The 14,209-nt window shown below is 31.8% G+C and overlaps 1 long non-coding RNA gene across 4 annotated transcripts in view; it reads left to right on the forward strand.

The window, feature by feature from the left end:
- Positions 1-2,211, forward strand: part of LOC110276561 (uncharacterized) — a 4,230-nt gene extending 2,019 nt beyond the window's left edge. Inside the window, exons 3-5 of one of the 4 annotated variants that reach the window (XR_008004438.1) lie at positions 1,277-1,455; positions 1,531-1,643; positions 2,092-2,211. This is a non-coding gene — a long non-coding RNA (uncharacterized LOC110276561). Of the gene's footprint in view, positions 1-289; positions 629-1,276; positions 1,456-1,530; positions 1,644-2,091 lie in introns of those variants that run through there. The other 3 variants (XR_008004439.1, XR_002369258.2, XR_008004437.1) reach the window with 3 other exon arrangements.
- Positions 2,212-14,209: the final 11,998 nt, after the last annotated feature.

Raw genomic sequence — 14,209 nt, forward strand, 5'->3', positions numbered from 1 at the left:
GACTTTTGGTTGGATAGTGAAAAATTGTAGGTTTTTAATTGAGTGCCACATGTCAACATTCAAAAGAATGCTTCTAAGATATTATATGCATAGAGATATATATAAATCTTAGGATAGGCACTCATATTATGTATGGGTTTTTGGCTACTCTCTTGAAAATGGATGAGGAGAGTGTAGATGCTTACATCTGGATGCCTTATGAGTCTGAAGTATCCTTGATTTATTATATTCAATTTTATATCATAATATTTGGCTAGCTAAATGTTCCAATTATTGGATTGACTGCCAGAGGACTTTGTCTTCTTTGGAACTGCCTAGGGCTGTTTCTGTTGCATGTGGACCTTCAGTTGATGAAACAAATTTGAATGAGAACCAAGAAAGGACTGATAGTGGTGCCAATAATCTAAGTGCCAGTGTTCCTCAATTTCATGGTAGACCAAAACATAAAGCTCATGATCCTCGGGACGTTTCTATTCAAGTGTTAGAGAAGTTCTCTTTTGTAACAAGATTTGCTCGTGAAACAACATCTCAACTCTTTGGTGAAAACCAGAATAATGGGTTCAGTGGCTATGAAAGGAGCACCCAAATCCAGCCTAACCTTGATCAGCCTAAGAAATCTACCGATATTGCTGAATGCCAGTTCAAAATGTAGACCAAATTGTTCTTAAGCAGGCACTTGCTGCCCCTGTTGTCACTGTAGCTTCACCATCTGCTATTCGGTTAGCCTTTGGTTTCTTCTTCTTTCTCTTTTTTATTGTGAATTTTGATTCTCAAATTTTAAAAATATTTCATATTACTTCAAATCTAGGAAATGATTTATTATTATGTTTGGATTTGATATTTCGGTTCTTTACTTTTGGGATATATGTATTGAACATGATGAATCCAATAAACTATTTCAACATCCTAACTGGGTGCTGTCTTTGTCCCTTACTAGTTAAGCCTAATACTATCATATTACAAGAATCCTGGAGTACTTGGAAAGTTGGCCGTCTTATTTTTAATTTTCTAATATAGAAATAAGTAGAATTTTGTACTTAGCAAGTTCAGTCTTATTTATTTAGCACTTCACTCGGTTATTTTTCATTCTTCCTTTTATAAGTTCAACTCAATTATATTTGTAATCATGGTGCATGTGAATGGAAATTAACTTATAACTCTTTTGCATAGTCATTTTCATAAAACAGAAATGATGCTTATGCAAAAATTATAATGACATTTTGCCATTTTTTATAATTTTGTCAATCCAAATTCATTATGCTTTTACATGATATAGTGCAGAAACTGGAGAAGAAAGGACAAAATGTAATTTTGAGGTCCCAATATAAGAAGCTTAAGCCAGAATGGGTGTGTTCATGTAGCCGTGTCTCAGATTTTGGTCTAATGAAGACAAACAATAAAGGAAGGGTGATTTCATTCAGTGAGAAGCCTAAAGAATAAGACCTGAAAGCAATAGTAAAAAGCACAACTCATGCTTGTTAATATCAGTTTTCAGGATTTGGTTCTTGTTCATGCTGCTACATAATTTAGCAAGTAGATACAACACTCTTGGAACTTTCACAGGAAGGGGCTGAAAAGAAACCATACATTGCTTCCATGGGAGTGTATGTGTTCAAGAAGGACTTACTTCTTAATCTACAAAGGTACTGCTAATTTTAACCTATATCTTGTAATGTGAAGTTCAATAATGACATATAACATGACAATAAATTGCTTGTTTCATAGATAGCAAGCTAATTAATTTTAACAAAATTTACTATTAGTAATAAAGTATTATGCACATGGTTCCCCTGCTTCTCCATCTATGTACCATGAACCTAATTGATTGAATTATCTCCAAATAAAATACTCGTAATCTAATCATAGAAAATAATAAATGCATACCAAAACCAACCGTGAACCTAACTTTCTAGTAATTATGATTAGACAACTCTTCATTAGATAGATCCAAAATGTGCATGTCTCTATTCTAATGTTACAAATCCTTGGTAGTATTTTATAACTAAGTATCAAAAGTCATATATATCTCTGGTTTAAGTGTGTGTTCGATTGTTTATTTAGACTAAAACATTGTTATTTATCCTTATGCAGATTGTTGACTCAATAGTATCGCATGGATGAATTCCGTGGAAGGACAGAGTAAATAGAATCCTAGGATTGGACTTATTTCGGTTTAAGCAAACATTTTCTTGAATTTGACTATGTAATTCTTAACAAGAGATTTACTATGTTGATATTTTTATAAATATATTATTTTATTTTCCAGTTAATTTTGTTATTTTAGCCATAAATTTAGATTCAATAGATGAAAAATATTAAGATTTATAGTATTAAAAGGTCCAAAAAAGGTATCTTTAAAATTAAACCCAGAAAAAAATCATTTTTTAAAAGGAAAATCTTTTTTTTTAAATTTGTATTGAAAATAGCGGCGGTTTTATAACCGCCACAAACAGTCACAAGGAAAAAAATGCAAAACATTAAAGCTAAGGAAGGGACTAAATCCTAATACTTGTATATTGCGGCGGTTTAAAACCGCCGCTAAATTAATTGCCTCAAAATACTAATTCAGCGTTTTTTTTAAAAACCTGTTCTTCAAATAGCGGCGGTTTAAAACCGTCGCAAATAAATCATTCCATTTAACCGCCGCTAAAACAATTGCCCACGCCACTATCCAGGGCGGTTTACTTAACCGCCGGTCTTTGATTTTGCGGCGGTTTAAAACCGCCGCTAATAGAAAAAAAACCGCCGCTAAGCAGCACCTCTGTTGTAGTGTACATTGTTGCGTATAACTCATCCATTATACTTATAAATCGTTCATTATAATCTGGTTCATCCTATATTATTCAGTAACCACTATATTTATAGTTTCGAGAACAAGTCAAACAAATATATATAATCATTTAAGTAAAACAAAAAGATAACTATCTCACACATCACTCTTAATAGTTCGAAGAAGTAATCAAAATAGACATTGGTACTTCAAACATAACTATACTATAACCCACACATAGCTCACTAATATCTTGACAACTGAAGATACTTGAAAATGATTATTTTCCTGTAATTAAGTTTATATAAGGTAAAACAAAATTAAAGATAGAAAATATCTAAAAACTTAATACTAATTTACATCACTTTTATTTGTTTCTTTGAATTATTGTTGAATTAAGTGTCAGATTCATTTCGTTTAATATTCTTTGAAGTTCGATATATATTTCATTCGTAGAAAAGATATATATAATAACATTTTTTTTTAGTGCTGAACCATATCTCGGACAGACTCCTTAACAATAAGAACATATATATCTCATTGATTCTACAAAATATTTATATTTATACTCTGATTAATTTATTGCCCTAAATAACACTAAATAAATCAAGCCAAACTGCATATTTTGATTGAATTGCGTGTTTAAATATATATAACCCCACCACTATAACGTACTTGACCTACGTTGACCTATAAAGATACGAAATTATGCCCTGGCCTATCAGGTAACCTCGAATTCCAAAGGCATTTGCTTTCCATAATATTGATGTTATTGTTATCATGTTGGGTTGCATACACCATTACCAAACAAGTCAATAACGCAAGTTACCTAACATTCTAACAACGATCTTTATGTCATCTCATATAGATTTGTTTGGGTAAATTTTAAAATTTTCTTTGAATGATTATTAATTTAAAAAAGAATAAAAATAATTTTATATTAAAAATATTTTATATAAAAAATATTTTATTTATTAATTATATTTGAGCTACAATAAGACAAAAATATTTTTGTTTATTATGTAAAAAATAATTTTTATTAAGAAAAAAATCATTAAGAAAATATAATTATTTCTTCTCAAAAAAGATATTTTTTAATTTTTTAGTGCTTTTATTTTTACTATTAAAAATTTGCTAAACATAATAAAAGATAAAAGAGATATTTTTTATTAATTTAATAGCATCCAAATAAACACCAATAATAAAATTTTTATATGAAAATATAAAAATATATTTATAGTTATTTGATTAATTTAAATGATCAAAATTAAATGTAGTTAAAAATAGCATATAAACAATGTATTTAATATAGTTACTGAATTTATGAGAGAGAATATATTTAATAGCCATTATATTTATAGCTATTGTCTTTGATTTTCATTAAAATATACTTAACAAATAAACTAAAATAATTAGATTTTACATAACTGTAAAAATATAACATAATTAAAAAATTGTATACAAACAATATTCTTTAAAAAATGGCATCATAATTGAAAATATTTCATTTTTTTATTTTTCTCATTGAAAAAAAAAGTAGGTATTTGATAATCTCATGTCATCAAGAAAATAAAAAATGAGATATAAAACTACTATGATATACTTTAATTATTATTTTTTTCAAAGGTTTTTTTATTGGTATGGATGTTATTTTAAAAATTAAGAATTTATTTTCAAGAGTATGTATAATAAAATATACGTATCTTAAATTATTGTTAAAAATATTAGAAATAATTTATATATATCCATTTATAATACTAAATAAACAATTTTTTATAATAATTAAGTATAATATTTTTGATAATATAATTTTTTAGAATATTTTTTTTTTAACTTTAAAACAAACCAAACTTAAATATCATTTGCATGTTATAATCTATTTGATGTTATATTATATCTTTCATAATTTATTATCTATCTTATTATAGGATGTGAATCAACGTTATTAAAATCTTTAATTTTATAGTCACCAAAAAAAATCTTTAATTTCATAACAATGCAAACACATATTTGAGGGATATCATATTTTAAGATGGTAGACAGATGGCGAATCAAGTTGTTCCATTTTTAAAATTATACAAATAATTTATATATATCAATAAAAAAATTAGATAATAATTAAAATTTAAAAAACTATTACTTTTTCATATTTTTTTTTAATTTAATACAACCAATAACCCTATAAATGAAGAAGGGTAACGTCACTCTTGATAATAACTAATTGACATTTGAGATAAAAAAATTAAAAAACAAAATAGTTATCATTGAAAAATTATAGAATTAGCTAAATTTATTTAATTAGTACGTATTCTAATACTTTGTAATTTGAACATTACTCTCATTTGACAAGATAGAGAAATTGAGAAAATGAAGAAATGAAACATTTTTAATTATGTAATTTTTTTTAAATATTGCGCGCTCGTATACGTTTTTTAAATTATGTTATTTTTATATATGGTATAGCTAACTTATGTGCTAAGGGCACGTAATAATAAGTTTACCATTAGTTAAAAATTTTAAATATTTGTATGTAATGGATATAAAACAAGTGCATTGAAAGTATAGTTATCAAAATCGAACCGGCAATTGACCCAGTAAAGTTATTGGGTCATTGGGTTAGTGGTTTAATCGATGGACCATTGGCAGTAACAACTTTAACATCAACAGCAACAACAACCTCCGCTACTTTCCCTCTCCAACGCACATTACCCCTCCTTTCCTCAACTCCACCACTCGCAGTAACAACAGTCTCAATATCAACAGCAACAATAATCTCCACCACTCTCTCTTTCTCAACGCACACTCCCCTCTCTCTTCTTCAACACCACCACTCATAGCAACAACAACATCAACATCAACAGAGTTGTCCAAATAATAAATTGTCCCAAAATTTTAGGTTAAATTATCATTTAAAAAGATTAATAACAATAAAATTAAGAAAAAACAAATAAATTCATATACAATAATCAAAATAAAATAAAATAAAATAAAATAAACTTAATACAGACACCACCAAAGTAAGAACAGAAGAAGAACACCAGACACAGAGGAGGAACGACATAGTAGAGCCAAGATGGAACCCAGATAAAGGAGGCATGGCAGCGACTGGGGGCTAGCAGCAAGCAGATACAAGTAGTGAAGACGACAGCGATAAAGGCGCAAGGACAACACAATGCCACGAAGAAGAAAGATGACACTAGCAGACGCAGAAGACCCGACGACGAGATGGCGATAATGCGGTATCGATGACACTGGCTCTGTAAAATTGAGAAGGTTGAGCTTCACTGCTATTTTGGGGGAGAGTGAGTTGAGAATGTGAGACATTGTGTTGGGAAGGGAATTAGGATTCAAAAGGTTAAAGGAAGGGGATTAGGGTTCAGAAAGGGGATTTTGGATTGAGGAGGGGGGAAGTGCGTTGAGGATGGGGGATTAGGGTTAGGGAGGGGGAGGAAAGGATTAGGGTTCGGGAGGGGGGAGAATGTATTCAGGAAGGAGAGGGAGGAGAAGTGGGGAGGGAGAAGGAGAAAGAGAAGTGCGTTGGAAAGGAAGAATTAGGGTGGGGGAGGGATTTTGCCATGTTATCAAAACATAGTGGCCATGTAAGCATTGTGCTTGTTGGAGATGTGTTCCGGCGAACTCGTGGGTATACTTGTCAAATTTTAAAATATTTTAAAGATTATTTTGTCAATAACAAAAGTCAGGTACCATTTTGTCAGCGTCAGAATCTTTTGGATACCTATTTGGTATTTACCTCTTAAATAAATATATAAAATTATAATACAATATTTATTGAAAAATAAAAATTAGTGTTTAATATTTCATATTATTTAAATTTAAATAAATTATATATAAATTTCATTAGCTTATTAATTTAATATGATATATATATATATAATTTATATAAATTATTAGCTTTAATTTAGTGGGTCTAATCTAAAAGAAAGTTACATATAAATAAAATTAATCTTACACATATGAACTAGTGTATGGTTGTAGGTTTAGAACATTTTCATGTGAACTTTGTTATTATATATTTTATTATTAATGGAGACGCACGGGTCATGAGTCCGAACCGCACCGGTTCACGTTGAACCGTCTGATTTTTAACAGATTTGACCACTGTTGACCGGATTAATTGCAGAAGCGGTCTGCATTGTAAACCAAACTGACAGACCACTGGTTTACCGGATTTTCGGTTGAACTGACCAGTTCAGTTCGGTTCTGATAACTATGATTAAAAGTTTAAATTTTTTATATTTTCAATAATTTTTTTTAATATCTAAACTTAACATGTACTTTTAGGGTACAAGATAGATACACCCTTATTTTTATAGTTATGTAAATTTTAATTATTTTAATTTAATTATTAGGTATATTTTAAGAAAATCAAAGAGAATTGCTATAAATACAATATCTATTAAGTGCATTCTCTCTCATCACTACAAGAAATTATCAGAATAGGGACCGATTTAGCAACTTATTTTTCTTGAAAATCGCTCACTAATCCTTTAGCGACCAATTTAGATATCAATTTTAGTGGTCGCTATAACCTTGGTCGCTAAATTAGAAAATGCGACCGAAGTCGGTTGCTAACTATTATCAACCAATTTTCAACCAAGACTACCAAACCACTATCAAACGATATTGGTTGCTAAATCAGTTGCTAAGAAAATCGGTTGCTAAATGGCGACTAATTTTTCGATCACTAAACTGGTGGCTAAGAAAAACAGTTGCTAAATAGCAACCAATTTTTCGGTCGCAAAATTGGTCGCTAAATCAGTCGTTAATGCCTGATTTAATATTCTAAAATCGGTTGCTAAATTGATCTCTATTAGTAATTTTTTAATTATAGATTTTTACTAAATTTCACATATCCCACTGTTAAAACTTGATTTTTCATAAATAATTATATTTCAATAAAACATATAAATAATCAATGATAGATCAATTTTTCAAATAAATAGATTAGATTCATAATCGAGATATACATTAATGGCTTTTATAGTCAATAACCTCAAATGTTACTTTTTCCTTCCTCAAAGACTGCCTTAACCCGCAGACCTAAAAAATTGCAACATATTATTCATCTGTTTTTTTTTATGTACAAACATCAACAACCCAAATCAATAAATTTATCGCTCCATCAAAACCTATATCAATAAGTTCAATATTAGACAATTAAGGCAATTCTGAACCAATTACCTTGCTTGAAAGAAATCAGATTTGGGATCATAGCTAAACAAGACATGCAAACAGTCGAGCAAGAAAATAACGCATAGCATTAGATCAAATCCGATATCATTAGGCCAAAAACTATATACATAACCTGATTATTGGGATGAACAACTCTTTCTCTAATTCATGAACAGCATAACTATGCTCTATTCAATATTCCAAACCTCAGTATTTTATTAGTTGAACGGTAAAAATACACACAAAAGATGGTCAAAGAACTAGAATAATCAAATTAAGATAGCATATTCCAAAGAAAACAACGATTATTTTTCTTGATTGATAAAGAAAAGCCGTGAACAATGAAAAATCATAGTGAACAACAAACAATGAATAGCAAAGCAACAAACACTAGCGAACAGTGAACATCAAGCGAAAGCAAACAACAGCAAATGATATGAATGGAAAAGAACCTTAGCAACATGAACATTAAGTAGAAGTGAACAACAACAACAATTGAAGGAAGAGATGACCGAAAAAACACAAATATAGAGATTCAATTTCTCAAGTTTGGCTACTAGATGAAAACGAACAACGCCAAAAGCGAAGAACAACGCAAATAGTACAAAATAAAAAATTATATACCTGTCAGCTTCACTAGAGAATTTGGATGATGAGCAACGGCAGATTTAGACGGAGGATTTGAACGGCGATGCAACGATCTGCGACAAAGCTAATAATTTGAAATTAAAGCACATAATAGACAAAAAGACAAAAGGAATAGATAAGCAACAGCAGATTAGAGAAACTTAATTAGTATCCTAATAGATAAAACAAATCAAAATAAAAATAGTGAGAAATTCTTTGGAATTATAGTGAGAAATCAAAATCAAAGATACAAAGATGAAGTACATTGACTGAAGGAGAAAATCAGCTTAATCGGAAGACTGTTATTGTTGTTATTGTTGCTGTTGTTATTGTTGTTGTTACCAGAGAAGAAGTTACCATAGGAGGTGGCACTGAGAAAAGAACGACGCGATACGAGCAGCGACAGATCTGGCCAGGGATGCGATGATTTGCGCAGTGGCAAAACAAGCAGAGGAAGAATGCGGTGATGGGCAGACGACAATGAAGACTTGAGGATGTGAGATGGCACTGACGTGAATAACGTCGACTAGGACTCGACGGAAAGTGACTTCTCTCTCCACTCTGCCAGAAAGTGATTGAGGCAGTGAGAGGGACACTGTGTGTAAGGAAAGAACTCAAGGTAAATTAGGGTTGAAAAGTTATGTTTTTTTAATTTATTAATAAATCTAATATGTTCCTATTCAATGTAGTTAAACAGTTATCGATTTAGCAACTAATTAATTTATAACTTATGTTTTAGTTGGTCGTAAATTCAGTCACTAAGAATTACATAGCGACCGATTTAGCGACCAACTGCTCTAACGCTAGGATTTTATACTTGGTCACTAAATCCATTGTTATATTAACCCTTAGCAATCGATTTAGCAACTGCTACCTTAGCCACTAAATTAGCGACTAACTATTTTCTCTACCTATTTTTATGGCGGTTGCTAATTTGGTCATTAAATTATAAAATATCAACCAATTTAGCAATCGACTGCTTTAAAATTGGCACTTTATAGTTGATTGCTAAATCTATCACAAAATCAGTCGCTAAATTAAAAATAGCGATTGATTTAGCCATCAACGGACTCCAAAAGCCTGTATTTTGTGTTTTGGTTGCTAATTCGATTGCTAAGTTAAAAAATAGCTACTAATTTTAACGACCGACTAAATTGGCTTTGTTATCGATTGCTAATTTCTATTTTAGCAACCGACCAACTCTTTTTGGTCCTAGAAAATGTTGATTGGTCTTGGTCGTTAATAGTGACCAATTTTGTTGATCGCTAAAATTGGTCGCTATTCTAAAACTTTCTTGTAGTGTATAAATTCAATTACTATATTAAATGCATTGCTTATACCATTTATTAGTCACATTTAATCTCAACCCATTTAAATCAATCAAATGACTATAAATACATTCTCATAAGATACATTCGCATATATATTTGTTATTTAATTTATATTTTAATAAAAAAGCATTTATGAGCCTAACTAAGTGCCTACCATTAAGTAAAGGAAGATCTCTAACTTTTATAAAAGTGAAATCGAAAAAATTAATTCGAGAAATGACATTTATACCATATTACCAATAAATTCCTGATAACATCAATTAGTATAATGGTCAGAGATATAATTATTTACATGTTTTTTTCAAGTAATTTAAACTTTTTAAAAAATAATTTCATGACATAGTATGACTCTTGTATGAAAAGACGTGTTCGAGAAATAATTATTCGTATGCCTATATTTTTCTATCGACTTAAGTTTTAAAAAAAAATTATGATAATAATATATAAGCCGGATTTCTTTGGCTGATGTACATATACTTTTCCTTTAATAATTTTCCCATTTTTTACAGCAGCGTCCCAAACGCAGAGTCATCTTCTCTGTCGTGTCGTCGCATCTCCATTGCATCGCTGACTCTTCTTATCCGTTTCGCCGTTGTTGTTGCTGTCAGAGAAGCTCGTCAGTGCTGCCTCGTGTCGTCTTCGTCATGAAGCCACTATTGCTGTGCCGAACTTCAGCGCCGCTGCCCTTCATCTAGTTCACACCACCATTTCACTGCGATGTCGCCCTTCCTTCTGAAGCCCTTACCATCCATAGTGCCACCTCCTGCATCCTTACCGTTGACGGCATTGCCACCGTCGGCCCCTTTAAGGAACCCATCTCGCATTTTCGCTGAATCTGCAGAATCAAATTCATCACACCGTCTGCCTTAAGTTGCCACCGACACCCCTGGTAACGGTAAGCAACCCATCTCGAATGAAAAATAACCATCTCATCTGTATGAAAAATAACCATCCGCATCTGCATGAAAAATAAGCATCCCATCTACATGAAAATACACATTTGGGGCGGTCCTGGGGTCGTGAACCACAGTGAAGACGGAAGCACAGGATCATGAAACAACTACAGCTGCGGCTACATAGGGTTCAAAAGACAATTTTGGATGTGGACCGGAGCGGCATTGTGTAGGCTGCGCAACGGACGTTGGAAATTTTGTTACAATATGATTGGGAGTACCCATACGTAGTGTGAATGTGTTTAGGGGTGCTAATCCTTAATTTTCAAATTTTAAAATCTGATAATAATTATTTAATTATGAATCTGTTGAAATTTAAAATTAATTTAACCTTCCTTTTTTAATTCGTTGTTCACGTTGTTTACTGTATGCGTTGTTCACATATACTTTCTCATATATATAACATAAAACTCCTAAATCGAATTTGATTACGTGAAATTCCTCTTTATATTTTTATATAAATCATCTTAGGTTACTCAACTTTATCTTTAAATGTAAATCACCATAACCTAGGAAGATTTACACCCAAAATGTGATTTGAATTGACAATAAAATGCCACATCGTCCTAAAAAGCTTTCCATTTACACATGAATTGTCCTAAGCTTGCATGGAAGATTTATGTTTCATAATTTAAAGCATGAAAGCTAGGGATGATTTACTTTTTAAATATAAAGGTTAAGTATTACTTTGATTTCTATAATTTTGGCCGAAATCAAGATTGTTCCTAAGATTTTTTGGCGTTTAAAATCGTTCCTAACGTTGAAATTTCTTTTAAAATAATTTCTTTTCTAATTTTTGGACATAAATACTCGCATCTTCCTCAAGTCCACATCTTCTCCAAAATGTAACAGTGGATGGTGATGAAACTTGGCACCACTTTTCTTTTCCCATGTATGCAAGCTATTATTTCTTTCTTTTTTGTTGCTAATTATTTTTCTTTAATCTCATTGAATCATCACCGTGTAAATGTTTTTACTTTTACAAAGAACCATTGAACTGAAGGTGTGTGTTGGTGTTCTTTTGCTACCAATTTGATGGCAAAACGCAATGAAAAACCTCACCTTTATGCCTTTCATGTCTCTGGCCTAAGAAATTTGACCACTCTTAACTGGAAGGATCTCATCAATTCTACTTGGTAACCACTAACAATATATAACAACCTGCATTTCAATTTTTCATGAACTTTGTTTTTTTTCATTCATGGATTTGGTGATTTGTTGGTTATAATTTGTTTATGTTTGAGCTATGGTGTGAAAAGTTTGCTACATTTTTGTTGGGAATTAGAAAGAAAACAAATTTGTCCAAATGGTATTTCTTTCCATTGGTGGATTATCAAGTTTAGGGAAGTGAGTACAATTTGTCTCTGAAATTGCCTCTAAATATACAAGAGCATCAAAATATGCAAGAACATTTTTCATTTCTAGTTTTGGAGTTCAAGGTTGGATGGAGGTGTTATGCAATATGCAGATGGGCACTGTTCTTTTTGGAAAGATGAAGGAATGGAAAAGATGTGGGTACTTTTGTCCAAATATTAGAGCAATGATGACTTTAAAATAATGTTCAACATTAGGGATGATTTTAAACACAAAAAAATCTTAGGGACAGTTTTGATTTTCGGTCAAAATCATAGGGACCAAAATCGTACTTAACCCTAAATATAAAGTTATAAAAGTTAAGACGATTTATGTTCAGAAAGCTAAAGCAGAGCAGTCACGGATCATTTAAACATTACATTTGAATAAATCTATAAATTAAGTAGTGTGATTTCATCTTATTCAAATGTGTAGTGAGGAGGATAAAGTCAGAAAGTCTGTTTATGTTAGTTTATCATCGCAAAAAAATTGATGATAACACGAGTGAGGGTGTTACTTTCTCTAACAAAAAATAGATTGGTATGTTTGTTAATCTGTTAACGAGTTTTATGGATTTACAAATATAGTACAGAACATACTATTTAGGATTGCAATCTCACTAAGGCAAAGTTATGTAAAATTTGGAAAGTATGTTATCCAAAGCGATAACGACATGTGAGTTTTGTTTCATAGTCCAGCAAGATTCCCAGATTTTGGTATTATAGAGTTGTTTTCCAAGATGAAAGATGTAGATGCTAGCTTAAGCATATCTCCTCCGAATCCACCAACCGGCAGAATAGAGGGGAGCACTGTTGTCCCTACTATTTGCAGCAAATTTGCCTATTTAGAACGAGGATGCGAAAGACTTGGGTGATGTGCGTAGCTTTGGGGAGCTTGCAGTTGCAATAAGAGAAAAACCTGTATTTCAAGGTGTGCCTTCATTGACAAGCTTCTTGAAAGTCAAAGAAATAGATGGAATGGCAAACGCGATAGAAGACAATGAATTGGGCTCAAAACCATCTGTTATTGGTGACGATAGCAATAGTGAGGGTGACACGACACTTGTCGAAAGATCTCAAGTCCAATCAACCTCCCAGACATGATAGTACCCTCACGACTTCTCTAATTTGGATCTATTTGGAAGATCTTGATTAATTTTATCAAGTAGATCTTGTAAAAAAATGAGAACTAACCTATTCGTTGATAAATATGGCCATGTGCATAATATTGTTTAAGTAGTAAACATCTCCCTCATTGACAACCATCTTTCTCCCTAGGTGCAATTGACTCCTCTACTGTGCTCTGCTCCTTACTGCGCCGCCACCGGTCTCTACTACCTCTAACTCTACTCTTCTGTCTTGCTCATGTTTCTCCTTTCCAATCTTTACGATGGTGACAATAATGGCCTCTCCAACACTGAAACATAAATTGCGAAATGGTATTGTGCTTCTCCTCTTCATATAAATTGTCTCGCTTTTTTATGTGTTACTTTCTTTGAGTAAATTGTCCTAGGACTTCATGATGTATGTAAACGAGTAAATTGTCCCAGTCTATTGTGATTTCAAGTTCGAAGCGTGATTTTCTTTCCTAGCGTGATTTTTGTGTCTTTTGTGAAGCTCATTGCCCAAAGACGATATATATGCATTGCCGAAATGATTTCCAATTCATAAATCATCTCAGGACAATGCCTTTTAGTAGATATCCTAATACACAAGTGCCTAGGATGATTTATATAATTATAGGAAGATGATTTTCACGTATCCGAATTCGATTTAAGAGATTCATGTAATTTTAAATCTTTATTATTTTATTTAGTTAAAAAAAAGAGCGCGTGCGCGCACTTGGTGCACGAAATTGCAATCACACTTTTGCAAGTCCGCACAACTAACCAGCAAGTGCACTGGGTCGTCCAAGTAATACCTTACGTGAGTAAGGGTCGATCCCACGGAGATTGTCGGCTTGAAGCAAGCTATGGTTATCTT

Source organism: Arachis duranensis, chromosome 10, assembly GCF_000817695.3.
Source record: "Arachis duranensis cultivar V14167 chromosome 10, aradu.V14167.gnm2.J7QH, whole genome shotgun sequence".
Classification (NCBI taxonomy): domain Eukaryota; kingdom Viridiplantae; phylum Streptophyta; class Magnoliopsida; order Fabales; family Fabaceae; genus Arachis; species Arachis duranensis.